We start from the raw sequence: 14,059 nt of genomic DNA, 5'->3' as shown, positions 1-14,059 counted from the left end.
TAAATCACTGACATGGCCACCGCCCGATGGAGTCCTGTCCCTTGTGGCTGCCTTTACAGAGGGCAGCCCCTCCACAACGTCACAGACTCACACAGGTCGTGGCTCCTTTTTGTACTGCTGTGGCACAGAAAGCCGAGATGGATCACAGAGAAAAATTTAAAACAATTTCACAAGCTAGTGAGGCCACACAGGGGAAAAAAATCTACAAAAAGTGTCCCTGAATTTATCATTCAGCTACATGTGACACGTGTTTGACAAGATTATTTCTTCTATCAGAAGCGATTTGCTGATCACCAAGTGATAGGTATCGGCAGTGGGAAATGATCTCTTGAAACTTAAAGAAAGGGGGCTGCAGGAGAAAGGAAACTTTGGGGTTTCTGGCCAGCTTGAGGTGGCTTGTTGCTGGGATTGGAGATGAGAGGGCCTGGGAAGCTGTGGTGGGGCAGCCTTGGCTGGCAGACCAGCCCCACATACCCCTCAGTAGGATGGGAATAAAGAATATGATGAGCAAAAGTAAGATAATTCATGGGCTGAGATTAAAAATAGTAAGATAAGTAACGGAAAGAGGAAGAGAGAAAAAACCGGAACACGTGATGCAAAGACTCATAGGTTGCCACAAGCACAGTGAGATCCAGCAGACCCTGAGTGATGGCTGCCTCTCCAACTTCCCTCCCCTCCCTTTTTATTGATGAGCATGATGTTATGGGGCATGGAATATCTCTTGGGACAGTCAGGGTCCAGTATCAGTACCAGTGCAGGTTGGGGGTTGAGCTGCTGGAAAGCAGCTCTGCGGAGAAGGACTTAGGAGTTCTGGTTGACAACAGGTTGGCCACGAGTCACCAATGTGCCCTTGTGGCCAAGAGGCCAATGGCACCTTGGGGGGCATTAAGAAGAGTGTGACCAGCAGGTCGCGGGAGGTGATTTGTCCCCCTCTGCTCTGCCCTGGTGAGGCTGCATCTGCAGAACTGGGTCCAGTTCTGGGCTCCCAGTTTGAGAAGGACAAGGAATTACTGGAGAGAGTCCAGTAGAGGGACACAAAGATGCTGAGGGGTCTGGAGCATCTTTCTGATGAGGAGAGACTGAGAGAGCTGGGGCTGTTCAGCTGGAGAAGCTGAGAGGGATCTGATCAATGTTTATAAATATCTCAGGGTGGGTGTCAAGAGGATGCACCAGGCTCCTTTCAGTGGTGCCCAACAACATCCTGAGGGGCAACAGGCACAGACTGAAGTACAGGAGTTTCCATCTAAACACGAGGAAAAATTTCTTTACTCTGAGGGTGCCAGAGCTTGGACCAGGCTGCCCAGAGCGGGTGTGCAGTCTCCTTCTCTGGAGACATTCAAACCAGCGTGGACCGACCTGTGCGATCCGCTCTGGTGACCCTGCTCTAGATGTACCTGCGTTAGCAGGTGGGTTGGAGTAGATGATCTCCACAGGTCCCTTCCAACCCCAACCATTCTGTGATTCTGTGAGAAGAGGAGACTCTGGGGAGACCTTATTGCAGCCTAAAAGGGGCCTGTAAACAAGATGAGGACAGACTTTAGAGCACGGCCTGTTGTGATAGGACAAGTGTGATGGTTAGAACTAAAAGAGAGGAGATTAAGACAAGATATAAAGAAGAAACTGTTGCCCCTGAGAGTGGTGAGAGCCTGGCCCAGGTTGGCCAGAGAGGTGGCGGATGAACCATCCCTGGAGACATCCCAGGCCAGGCTGGACGGGGCTCTGAGCAACCTGAGCTGGTGCAGATGTCCCTGCTCATGGCAGGGGTTAGACTGGATGAGGTGCGAAGGTCCCATCCAACCTGAACTGTGACTCTACGTAGAAACCCAGGATGAGGTCTCAGCTGGACCCGAGAGGCGACAGATGCTGTTGGGTGACGTCGGTTGTGCTGTTCCAAGTGTGAGGCAGCAGATCCCATCAGTGGTTTTGTGCCAACAAGTGCCCCTCCCACATTGAGCATTTGAACATCGGATCCTTGGGAACGGGGTGGGATGAACACGGGACGAGGACATGTGCAGATGCATGTCCCTTCTGTGCAGCCCCCACTGATAAAGCTGAAAAATCAGAGGCGAGATGGAGGCGGACCTGAATGTTTAAAGTCCTGGAGTGCAGTTTTGACCTGATATGGATCTTCCTTAGGTCATAAACTTGTTTCACCCCCTGTCTGTGATGAACTGGCCCTAGTCTGGCTCTCAAGGCAAGAACCAGTGTGAAAAAGGAAACAGAATGACCAATCAGAGCTGATCTACACTAGAAAGAAAACGGTGGAAGTGATATTTAACAGCCAGAGCCATTTGTCACACTCAAGATCACGTGGTGGGAACGTCTCCAGGACCACCACGGCAACGAGTTTTCAGCCAAATGTTCTTCATATCCTGAGAATATTGATTTGCAGCTGACGGGACAGAACTAATTGCATCAGCTCAGCCAAGAAATATGTGAATTATATGAATATACAGAATTCTAGGTGAATATATAGAATATACGAATATGAATTGTATTACGAATATATATTAATTATATATGGAGGAGAAGAGAGGAGAAGAGAGGAGAGGAGAGGAACAGGTTTCTAGAGAGGACGATGAAGAGAGGAGGGAGATGGGATCAAAAAGCAGGAAGGAGGGAGGAAGAAAGAAGAGATGACGGCAGCAAAAGAGAGGACTTGAGAGGGGTATAAGGCAGAAGAAGGGGAAGAGCTGAAAGAAAGGAAAAAAAGAAAGGAAGAAGTGAGAAAAGAGGGGAAAAACCCCCCAGATATATGTATGGGAAGCAAAGGGAGAAGCAAAGCAAGGGGAGAAGAAAGGAGCTGAAGTTGGGGATGAGATACCGAGGAGCATCATGAGGCTGTGACCATCACAGCACCGTGATCCAGGGGCTTCTCGGGGCTCCGTGCCAACCTGTCCAGGAGAGCAGCGAGCTGCCTGCTGGCCCTGTCCGGCCCGGAGGCTCCGTCCTGTTCGGCCCGGTGTCTCTGTCCCACCTTCTCCATCCGTCTGACGAGAGCTGGGTGATCAGTGGGGCAGGAAGTGCTGATAACAGAGGAGAAGCCACTGACCACAGCTGGGAGGAAGCTCAGGGGAAGCTGCACGCTGGATGTGGCATCTTGGGGCTGTCATCCTGTTTTCAGGGATCTTTTCCTTCCCACATGCCCTAGATCACCTCTTTGCCCTGGGAGCCATTGTCCACCTCGCGCTGGGGGATGTCGGCTGTTCTCTCTCTTCCCTCAGACACCTTCCTCACGACGAGTGACGAAGAGGAGCAGCAGTAGCACGGTCCTTGATTCTTGTACACATTTCCCACGGGATCCAACCTTCCCTTTCCGTTTTCCCTCAGCTCCCATCACGCCCGTGACCAACCCCAGAGGTGTCGACAGTCTGGTGACCTGCAGCGCAACGGCCGGGAAGGGACATCGGCCAACGAGTCGCACGAAGATGGTTTCCACAGCTTCCTCTTGCACCAGAACTGGGACGGTATCAGTGTTTGGAGTTACTTTTGCTTTCTCGGAGAGAATGCAAAAAATGAGATGTCGACATTAACACCTCGTGAATACACTGAGCTTTCTGTTTTGCTATCGCTGTATTCAGCTTGACTGTAGATAAGGGCGGCAGCAGTCACTGAAGCTTAAAGAACATTTTAAAAGTAAGTACCAAGGCCTCATATCTGTTCTGAAACTCTTTTCTTTTCAGGGAATACGTTTAAGGGTCACTTTACAATGATTTAGAAGCTGCAGAGGACTCAAGGGCCCATGTTGAGATCGACCAACATCCAGTTAAAATGCTGGTTTGGGTGTTCAAGGTAAAGGAATAATAAAAAAAAAAGTTTCCTTCTCCCTTCTTCCCTCAGACAGAGCAGAGGCCACAAGTGAGGCCTCTGTTGAGCAAAGACATGATCCAGGTGAACCTGAGACTAATTACCACTGTAACTAATCAGGGCCATAGGTGAAGCACTTGTGTCATCTTTGTTGTGGAGGTTCTTGGTAGAGCACCCGTCTTGAAACCAGAATCACCTCAGTGCACAAAACAGTGGCCCCAGGGGCACCAAAATCACCTCAAAACACAAAACAGCGGCTCCAGGGGCTCCAAAATCAGCTCAAAACACAAAATGGCGGCTCCAGGGGCAGCCCCATTTCTTTACGTTTCAAGAGATCATTTCCCACTGCCGATATCAATCGATCACTTGGCGATCAGCAAATCGCATCTGACAGAAGAAATAATCTCACCCAACATGTGTCGCGTGCAGCTGAAAGGGAAGTTCCAGGACACGGTTTGTACATTTTTTCCCGTGTGGCCTTGCTGCCTTGTAAAATTGTTTTTCTTTTTCTTGGTGGTCGGTCTCAGCTTTCCACGCTGTGACGACACAAAAAGGATCCACAACCTGGAGAAGGCTCCAGGGAGACCTTATTCCAGCCTTTCTGTACTTAAAATGGCTCATAAAAAAGATGGGGACAGACTTTGGAGCAGGGCCTGTTGCAACAGGACAAGGGGTGATGGTTTTAAACTAAAGGGAGGGGAGATTCAGGCCAGACATGAGGAAGAAATTTAAAATAACTTTTATATTTTATTGCTTCTGTTTGTTTAGGCTCTGCTGAACGGAGCCTCTGAGAATGAGGTGGGGCTGAGGGAGAAGGGGATGTTTCCCTTTTCCCCTCAGAAAGTTCCTTCCCATCCTCCAAATTCTTGTTTCCCTCAGAGAAACCCCGGGATCACAGGGACCCCCCCAGGGATCCCAGAAACCCCCGAGACCCCCCGCAGCCCCACAGGGACCCTCACAAGAACCTCTGGGACCCCCAGGACCCACCCACCCCCCCCCATTAACCCCTTTCCAACCCCCAGGGACCTCCCAACCCCCCCAGGACGCCCGAGGGGCGACTGCAATTGTGGGGGGTGGGGGGGACAGGGGACTCTGACACCCCAAAAGTGATGGGGGGCGATGGGTGGGGGGCGGGATCCTGGGGGGGTGCTGGCAGGTCAAGAGGGACATTGGGGGGTCCAAGGGGGGCTGTTTTGGGGTAAAGAAGGGGGATATGGGGATCAGTGTGATTTTGGGGGAGTCGCGGGGGGCGGGCACCGATCGGGACGTGCGGGCGGGGATCCCCGGAGGGGCTGGGGGACCCGGGGGAAGCGGCGCTCGGGCGGCAGCAGCAGGACGAGCCGCCAAGGCCACGCCCCCGGCACCGCCATTGGCTGGACAGCCAGCGTGTCACCGCCCCTCAGGACCCGCGCCGAGCCGCGATTGGCCTGGAGGCGGCCTCGTGATGCCCATTGGCTGTTCCCCGTAGGGCGGGAATCCCCCCTGAGCGCGGCCGCCCTGTCCCCCCCTCAGCCCCAAGATGGCGGGATCCAGGAGGCTGGGACCCGCATGTTGGAGGGACCCAGGAGTCCTGGGGGGACCCAGGAGTCGGGGACCGACATATCAGGGGACCCAGGTGTCCGGGGCGGGGGTTGGGTCGTGGCAGTAAAGTTGCTTTTGGAAAACAACTCTGGAAACACCTGATTTCACCCCAAAACTGGGGGGGTGACACGTGGGCCTCTGCACCCCCCAGCTGGGGCCTGTGACCCCCACATTGGTCCTGGCCCAACAGCAGGGGGGAATCCCTCCCCAGTCACCCAAAAATCGGGGCTTGGTTTTTCCAAAAGTCGCTTTTATTTCAATAAATCAACATTATAAAAGGGGATGGGGGGAGGGGCAGCCCCAGACGCTGGGTCAGCGCTCAGCCTGCCTGGGGAGATCCCAGCAACACCGAGGGGAGAAGCTGTGGGGGGAAGGAGCGACCCCCGGCAGAGCAGGGTCCTGCTGCTGCTGGGTTCTCCGTGGGTCAGGGCTGCTCACAGCTCCAGCTCACTGCACACTGCTTCCCATAGGAGGTTTCAAGGAAAAGATCTGTTCAGGTATTACTATAAAGATAAGGAGCTTTCACGAGTCTGTACTTTGAGTTTCCTGTCGTGGTTGAGATGGACAAACGACATAGACCAAGTTCTTCCAGGATGAAAGTAGTAGATGCCGTTTATTGTCACATGTGCATTTTTATACAGTTTTACCAATTCATGTATCTCTTCACTATTGGTTGCAAGTTACAGCAGTAACATCTCATTGGCTAATTTTGCGATCATCAATGTTACTCTTCTACTCCCTTCTCTCTCACAGGTATACCTTGATATCTCCAGATACTCCTTTACTCCCATCTTTCTCACGGGTGGGCCTTAATATCTTCAAGGCTGATCTGTTCCCATGCCCTCCGTCAGGGAATCCACGGACCCACCGTAGTCCTCCACAGTTTCCTATTCTAGGACTGGGGGAGCAGGAGGGTGGAGGAAAGGATAAATGAAAAAGGAGCTCTCGAGTTTTAACAAGTGACTGAGACTCCTGAACTGCAAATCTGAGTGATCAGCACATCTGTCAGAAGCCTCGTAACATCCCTTCAGCCACTCCTCTGCCCATGCACAGCAGCAGAATCACATCTGCTGGACCCATCAGCCTTAGTCTGACCTGTCCTTATTTCCAGCCTGCAAACAGGAAGATGCGCCCAGGCAGTGCCCTGCAAACAGGCAGGTTTCTCTAGGGCCAGAGTGAGTGAGGGTGGGATGTGGTTTGTGAGCACTGACAGGGAAAAGACATGGGACAGGCAAACACCTCCCAGAAAGAAAATCTCCTGGAAGCAGTGATATGATCTGGGAAGGAGAGGAAAATAAAACCAGAAATGTCGTGAAAGGGAGAACGCAGAAAACTCTGTGTGATCCCCTGCAGTGCAGACCCCTCCTCTGAGCAGCCCCCTCACCTCCTCTCCCACCCAGCAAAGCCTCTGCCCTCAGGGCCAGGGGCTCCAAGGCATGAACCAGCTCCTGTGCAGCCAGAGCTCCAGTTCCCTCTGCAGAGCACAGGGGCTGAGAGCAGCTGCCCGGCAATGGTGGTGTGTGGGAGGTGGCTGCACAGCTGGGGAAGGGTGGCGCTGTCTGAGTGCCCGGCTGCCTCTGCCCTGGCCTCTGTCACACCCATCCTCGCCGCATTTTCCTTCTTGCTCCACTGCTCCGGGTCACTGTTGTTGTGATCTTGTTCTTGCTGTCAGGCTCTCTGGGGATGGGAGTTTCAGCTGCCGAGTCACAGCCTGATCTTGTGGGTCCTTTCCTGCAGGTGTGTCCACGGGAACACGTGTCCCAGCTTTCCTCTGCCCTGTGGGGCTGTGGGCAATGCAGTCTGTGGGGCTGGGGAATGAGCTGAGTCTCCCTAAATCAGATGCCACCATTAGGACCCTTGGCTGTCTCCTTGAGGTGTCCTTCCAAACTGTGACCATCCCTCCAGGATGCAAACCTGTCCTACAGCATCTTTGTGTTATCTGAAAGCCCCGTGTGATCCGTGTGTGTCCCGGGCTAAATGTGGGGAGCTGAGACCTTAGGAAAGGGTGAGACATGTCATGGTCTGAGGTGGATCCCTCAGCTCTCAGCAGTGCCTGGTGGCTTTTCAGAGTAACATGGGAGTGTGGTCAGCCCCCATCTCAGAAAGGTGCCAGCCCAGGGCAGATGGGAGCAAGACAGAGGGACAGACCAGCTCCCCTCACTCTGCACTGACCCACAGGCCTCCTCTTGCCTCACAGGACTTGCTCTGTTCTCCCTGAGTGCAACAGAAATGCTGAGGGTTTCGAACGCCCAAGAACACTCCCCAGGGTGGGAGGAGAGAAGGAGCTGTAGAGACCCCAAACCTCTGAAACTGCCTTCTGCCATCTCGGTTCCTTATCACTGGGAGGGCAGATGCTCACAGGCCCTTCTGCACCAGAAGCGGTTCCAGTTGACACAGCTGAACCCTAGGACTGGCCTCTGGCCCCCGTTCCCATGACCCCCCTGCTGCAGAGCAGGGCTGACTCCTCAGCAGCCAGTGGGCACAGGCCCTGCTCCTCACGGCACCTCCAGCCAGCACCACCCAGGGCTCAGCCACGGAGCTGACGGAAGGTCCAGAAAAGGATAAGGGTGTGATGGAGCAGGGGGAGGTGTATGAGAAATGGCTTTGACTTTTTTCAGAGAAATCTCCTCTAACTTCCCACTGTCTTTTGCTCCTATGACAGGTCCCCATGCCTAGAGGCAGCAAATGTCCAATAGCAGTTTCATCACCCAGTTCCTCCTCCTGGCATGGCAGCACTGCCAGGAAGCACCAGTGCTGGGTCTTCCAGAGCTCTTCTCTTTCCAATCCCACACTCTCTTCTGATCCCTTGTGTTGGTTCAAGGCCGGAGTGCGCTGGCAGCTGGGTCCTAGTCCTGTGGTGCGGCAGTCCTGTGACTGCAGACAGGGACAGGAAATGGGCTCTTCTGGCCTCCAGAACAGCCTTTCCACAAAGAAAGATGATCTCAGTGCCTGAAGTTTTAGGTCTGTCCCCATGTGTGGAAAGACAAGCCAGCGGGGAAGAAGTCCAGCCTGGCTTAACGGAGAGCTTCAGCTGGAACTTGGGAATAAAAGGAGAATTTCTAATCTTTGGAAGAAGGCTCAGGCACTTTAGGAAGACTACAAGGATGCTGTGAAGGTATTCATGAAGAAAACTGAAAGTGCCAAAGCCCAACTAGACCTGCGCCTGGCTACTGCCATAAAAGGAAACAAAAAATTGTCAACAAAAGGAGGGCTAAAGAGAAACTGCATCCTTTATTGGATGTGGGGGGAAACATAGTGACAGAGGATGAGATGTGAGAGGATGAGGGAAAGGCTGAGGTACTAAATGCCTTCTTTGCCTCGGTCTTTAATAGTCAGACCAGTTTGTCTTGGGGCACCGATCTCCCTGAGTTGGAAGACAGGGATGAGGAGCAGAATGAAGCTCCGATAATCCAAAGGGGAATGGTTAGTGACCTTCTACCCCCCTTAGAGACTCACAAGTCTATGGGACCAGATGGGATCCATCAAGGGTGCTGAGGGAGCTGGCAGAGCTGCTCACCAAGCCACTTCCCATCATCTGTCAGCAGTCCTGGCTAAATAAGAGGTCCCAGTTGACTGGAGGTTGTCAAACGTGACACCCATCTACAGGAAGGGCTAGAAGGTGGATCCAGGGAATTGCAAGGCTGTCAGCCTGACCTCAGTGCCAAGGAAGATTTTGGATCAGATCATCCTGAGTGCCATCACACAGCACATACAGGACAATGACGTGATCGGGCCCAGTCGGCATGGGTTTAAGAAAGGCAGGTCCTGCTTGAACAACCTGATCTCCTTTATGGCATTGTACCCCGTCTTGTAGATGAGGGAACAGGAAAGGCTGTGGGTGTTGTCTACCTAGACTTTAGTGAAGCCTCTGACACTGTTTCCTACGGCATTCTCCTGGATAAATTGTCAGTCCACGACTTGGACGGGCATACTCTTTGCTGAGTAAAGAACTGGTCCAGAGCAACAGCTTGGCAGAGTGGCAGTTAAAATGCATTGGCCGTGTGCAGCCTGTGCGCTGCAGGACAGGGCCTGGGGGGCAGCAAGCGCCCACCCACCAGTGCTGTAACGCGGCTGGGGCCAGGTTGTGCTGAGGGGCAGATGTCCTGCGGCAGCAGGAGAGGCCAGGAGCAATGCTGTCTGCTCAGCACGCTCGGGGTGCTGCACATCTGAAGGACACCAGGCCTTTGGGCTTCTTGATCCAGCTTTATTATAATAAAATCCAGCTGTTTTTCTGGGAAGAGCTGCACCTCTGCTGGGCTTAGTGGCACCAGCAGCACAGGGCTCGCAGGGTCCACCCTGATCTTGGTTGTTCCCTTGGGCTGGTCAGGATGAGGATGGTCTGAGCTGCCAGGGACTGGATGGAGGGTTCACTGTCCTCCTCCAAGGGCTGAAGGGCTGCAACAGAAAGAAGCAGAGCCCAGATGACCTCCCACGTCTGCAGAGACCGCCCAGGCCATGCTCCCAACCATGTTCCCTGCTCACCGCTGCAGATCTCAGACAGCTTCTCCTCCTCCCTTCGGTCCCTCAGGGGCCGCGCAGCCAGCCCTGGACACAGAGTTCTGTCAGACCCCTGTTTCCTCCCCCTCATCAGGGAAGACCAGGAGCCGAGATGGTGGGACTGAGCAAGGCAGCCACCAAGGCCACCTGTGTGGGCAGGGCTGAGAGGGGAGGCCAAGGCCCTGCACGGGGCAGCCAGGGCTCTGGCAGCCACAGGGCTGCTCCTTGTGCCAGGGCAGCAGTGGGGACTGGGGCCAGGCTGCTGAAAGCGGGACCCCAGGGGCTGTGACTCACCGATGAACCTCACGGCCGCCTCTCGCAAGCTGGCCTGAGCATCCCTCAGGTATGGCAGGCTTTGACTCAGGTATTCCTCTGCCCTGCTCCTGTCCTGCTCCAGCTGGAGAGAGCACAAGGGTGTGAGCATGTCACTGTCTCTCCTCCCAACAACCCACCCTTCCCTTTCCCCCCAGGCCATTCCTGTGTCCCAGCCAGAATCCATGTGGGGCTGAGGCTGAGAGAGAGACACAGGCTGAGGGGCCCCAGGGGTGCTGAGAGCCCTCCCTCCCACTGGGTGTGGTGCAGAGGGAAGAGCCCTTGGGGGCTCTCTTCTTGAGGACAGGGAACAAGGATGCAGCTCCGGGCTGCAGCAGGGCAGGCGAGGCACATCTGCAGAGCTGCCCAGATATGTGGGGCAGCACCCATCTGGCCTGGGCCTTGGGGGTTGTCCTCACCAAGCTCTCTCCAATCCTCCATGTCTGCTGTGTCTGCGCCAAGTGTTTGAGCTGTTTCCACTTGAGCAGCTCTGCTGCAGCAAAGAGGGCTTCCCCGGCAGCCTGCGGAACAGCAGAAGCTGGGAGATGGCACCATAGCCTGGGGATGGAGACCTGGTGTCCCCCTCCTCTGGGCTTTGCTCCTGGGATGATCCTGCCCTTTGGGAGCGGGGACATGCCCTGGCCCAAACATCTGAGGCTCTCATTGGCACAGCCCTTGGGGACAGGGACCGAGGCTCAGAGCTGCAGCCCCAGCACCTGCAGGGACAGCTGAGGAGCCCATAGGGACATGCCTCTTCAGGTCTTGGTGGCCACGGGCTGCTGCTGAGCGCTGCGGGACCAGGTAGGGCAGGTGGTGGAAATGGCCGTGGCAGCTTCTCTATTGCTGCTCACTCTGGGTCTGCAGGGACCCTTCCTACGGGCTGCACTGGTGGAGGTTGCCAGCTGCCAGCAGCCCTGTCCCCTGGTGCCCAGGCCATCCGTGTGGTACCCGCACACCCTCTTCTGCCTCAGTGCTCAGCGTGGAAATCTGTACCTTGGCCACGCTGTCACTCTGGTCGCTCAGATGAAAGAAGAGGGGGAGCAGTGCACAGCACACATAGCTCTTCATGCTCTTCTTGTCGCGCCCCATCACTGACTGCACCAGCTTGCTGAAGAGGCAGATGGAGAGCTCTCGCAGCTGGCTGGACACCTGGGAGGAAGGACGAAAGTCGGACTTCAAACCCAGCAGCTCTCCACCCAGGGTGAGCAAGGGCAGTATTGGGGCTGACATGAGGGGAGATGCTCCAGGGTCAGATTATGCAGCAGGGAGCCGTGCTGGGCTGCAAAGCCCAGAAGCCATCCCATGAGAGCCCAGGGGAGCAGCCCCTGCTGCCAGTGCTGCCCATGGGGTGACAGCTGCCCACCCACAGGGCTCAGTCCCCGACATCAGCCTTACATCGTCAAAGAGGGGCAGGAGCTTTTCCACCAGCGGCTTGGCGATGGGGCTGGTCTCCTCCCTCTTCAGGTGACCCATCATGTTTTGGAAGAACTCCAGGACCTTTCTTTTGATATCTGCGTTGACGTAGTCAAGCACCCCCATGACGTGTGGCAGGAAAACCTGCATTTTTCTTGCCTGTATGAAGAGCAGTTTCCTTTTTGTGAAACGCTCAAAGACCACTCTGGCAAACTAGTTGGTCCGTGAGCACCAGCCTCCTGTCCAGCTTCCTGGCAGGTGGTAGCACAGGAATCCCTGTGGCAGCCTCCTGGTAGGTGGCGGCCATGGATACACAGGTGGGGATGCAGGAGAGCAGGGTTAGGGCAGAGAGGGAAGAAAAGCAAAGACGCCCTGTGCCCTGCTCAGCCGTCCCCTTTTCCCACAGGCCCCAAGGGGCAGGCGGCTTGGAGAGCCTCTGTGCCTGGAAAGATCCCCAGGAAGCCATCGGGCCCCAGCATGGCAGGGAGGGCATTTGGAGCTCTCACCCACTGCCTGACCCCCACCCAAGGCCAAGCCACCGCCTCACCCACTGCCCCAGCCCCAGCTGCCAACATGGCTCCCCTTGACGCCACCCTGCTCACCACGTCACGTCTTTCCGACAGCCTCATGAGGACTCCGAGAACCAGGGAGGCTGTCACCAAGCTTGGATGCCTCTGACAGCTCTGGACGTGGGACTCTCCAGCAGAAACTTCCAACTGAAGCTCATAGGAGGGCATCAGCTGAAGCAAAGGCACCAGCGAGACCCTGGCAGAGCCTGCAGGGCTCCCTGAAGGTGACCGAGGCCTTTCCTGGTAACTCACAGCCAAGGTCAGGTTGCAGGCCTGGTCTGTGGCTGAGCTGATCAGGCTGTAGAATGCTCCACTGATTTGGAGTTCTCTGAGGAACTTCTTGAAGAACTTCAGTATCTGGGGTGCGGACAAGACGACCTCCCACAGTGCCATGCCAATCCTGCAAGCCAGAGCACTCTGTCAGCAGGGCAGCCTCGGCCACAGCAGCGTGGCCGGGCTCAGCGCTGCAGGACGGTTAGGATGCCCCGGGCAGCAGCAGAGGGCTGAGCTGGTGCTCCCATGGGGCTGGCAGGAGCAGGGCGGGGGGGAGCTCTGGGCTGACTTGCTCAGCTTTGGTTGCTGTGGGCCTGGCTGAGCCCCAGGGCTGGAAAGCGTGCTGGGATGGAGGGTCCTGTTCCTCGGGGGTGTCCTGCAGGATTCCTTGGCTCTGGCAGGCAGAGCATCTGTGGGCCCCTCTCCCCACAGGAGACAAACCCTCATGGTTTTTGGGGCCAGTACCTGTCTTCTGGTGGAGCGATCCTCAGCAGTGTCGTGACCACCTCCCCAGGGCTCCTGTCAGCCATCAGGAGAAGCAGGGACTCCAGGCTCTGCCGGGCTGGTGCCATGCTGATGCTATCCAGGTTTTCATGGATGCAGCTCGCGATCTTTGGCACCTGGAGGGGACAAAGGTGAGGATGGTGCTGCTGCTGGAGTGCGGTCATTTCCTCACCTGCCGTTTCCATCCCTCTCTGCTGCCTTCATGTGGCAGGTGCCTGAGACACCAGGGGTTGGGAAGGAGGGATGGAGAGAGGAACGAGGCCTGACAGGGCCAAAAGGCAGGGCACTCCAGCCACAGGCCACTTACATCTGCCAGCCAGAAGCCAGGGTTTTGCATGACCACATCCAGCAAGCCTCTTGCGTGCTCCTTGTCAAAGATGCTGGAGTCTCTCATCGCCTCAATGAACACAATGACGATGTCTGTCCTCTCAGAAAGTCTGAGGTATGGTGCACAGGACTATAGGAGGAAGAAAGGAAGCAAAGCCATGTCACACCGAGTGCCCTGCTGCTGCTGCTTAGCCGAGCAGTGCCAACAGCCCTGCAGAGATGCCCAGCATTGCTGGCGGCAGCGCCCGCAAGCAAAGCTGGCAGCAGGGGCGGCGGTCACTGCATGGGGAGGATGAGAAGAGAGGCCCAGGGTGAGGGAGCAGGGCTGGGGTCATGGGCACAGGGTGCTGGCCCTGCCGCCAACCAGGGCTTGCTGGTGGCCGGGAGGACTGGGGCTGCTGCTGGGACACGAGCGCAGCCCTCGCATCGTTCCTGCTCATGGACAGCAGGAACCCTCTCAGCAGGGACAGGGAGGCCATGCCAGCCCCCTGATTGTGGAGGCCTTTGCTCAAACATGTCCCCCGCTGATGCCCCAACAAGAGTGCAAACAAGAGCTCATTAGTATGTCTTAGCTGCTTACCCAAACTCCCAAGTCGGGGAGATCACCTTCCAAACGGGGCAGTTGTGCTTGATTATTCCTGCCTAAACAGCAGGGAAACACAGAAAAGTCACTAAGACACAGCAGCTTCGCCAGCAAGCTTCCCAAACTGCCCTGAGATCTGCTTGCAAGATGGCAGGACTTAAGTGGTCAAGGAGATTTCTGGAGGGCATCAGGA

This window comes from Caloenas nicobarica, unplaced genomic scaffold, assembly GCF_036013445.1.
Source record: "Caloenas nicobarica isolate bCalNic1 unplaced genomic scaffold, bCalNic1.hap1 Scaffold_83, whole genome shotgun sequence".
NCBI classification, from domain to species: Eukaryota; Metazoa; Chordata; class Aves; order Columbiformes; family Columbidae; genus Caloenas; species Caloenas nicobarica.
This window is presented reverse-complemented; position numbering follows the sequence as displayed.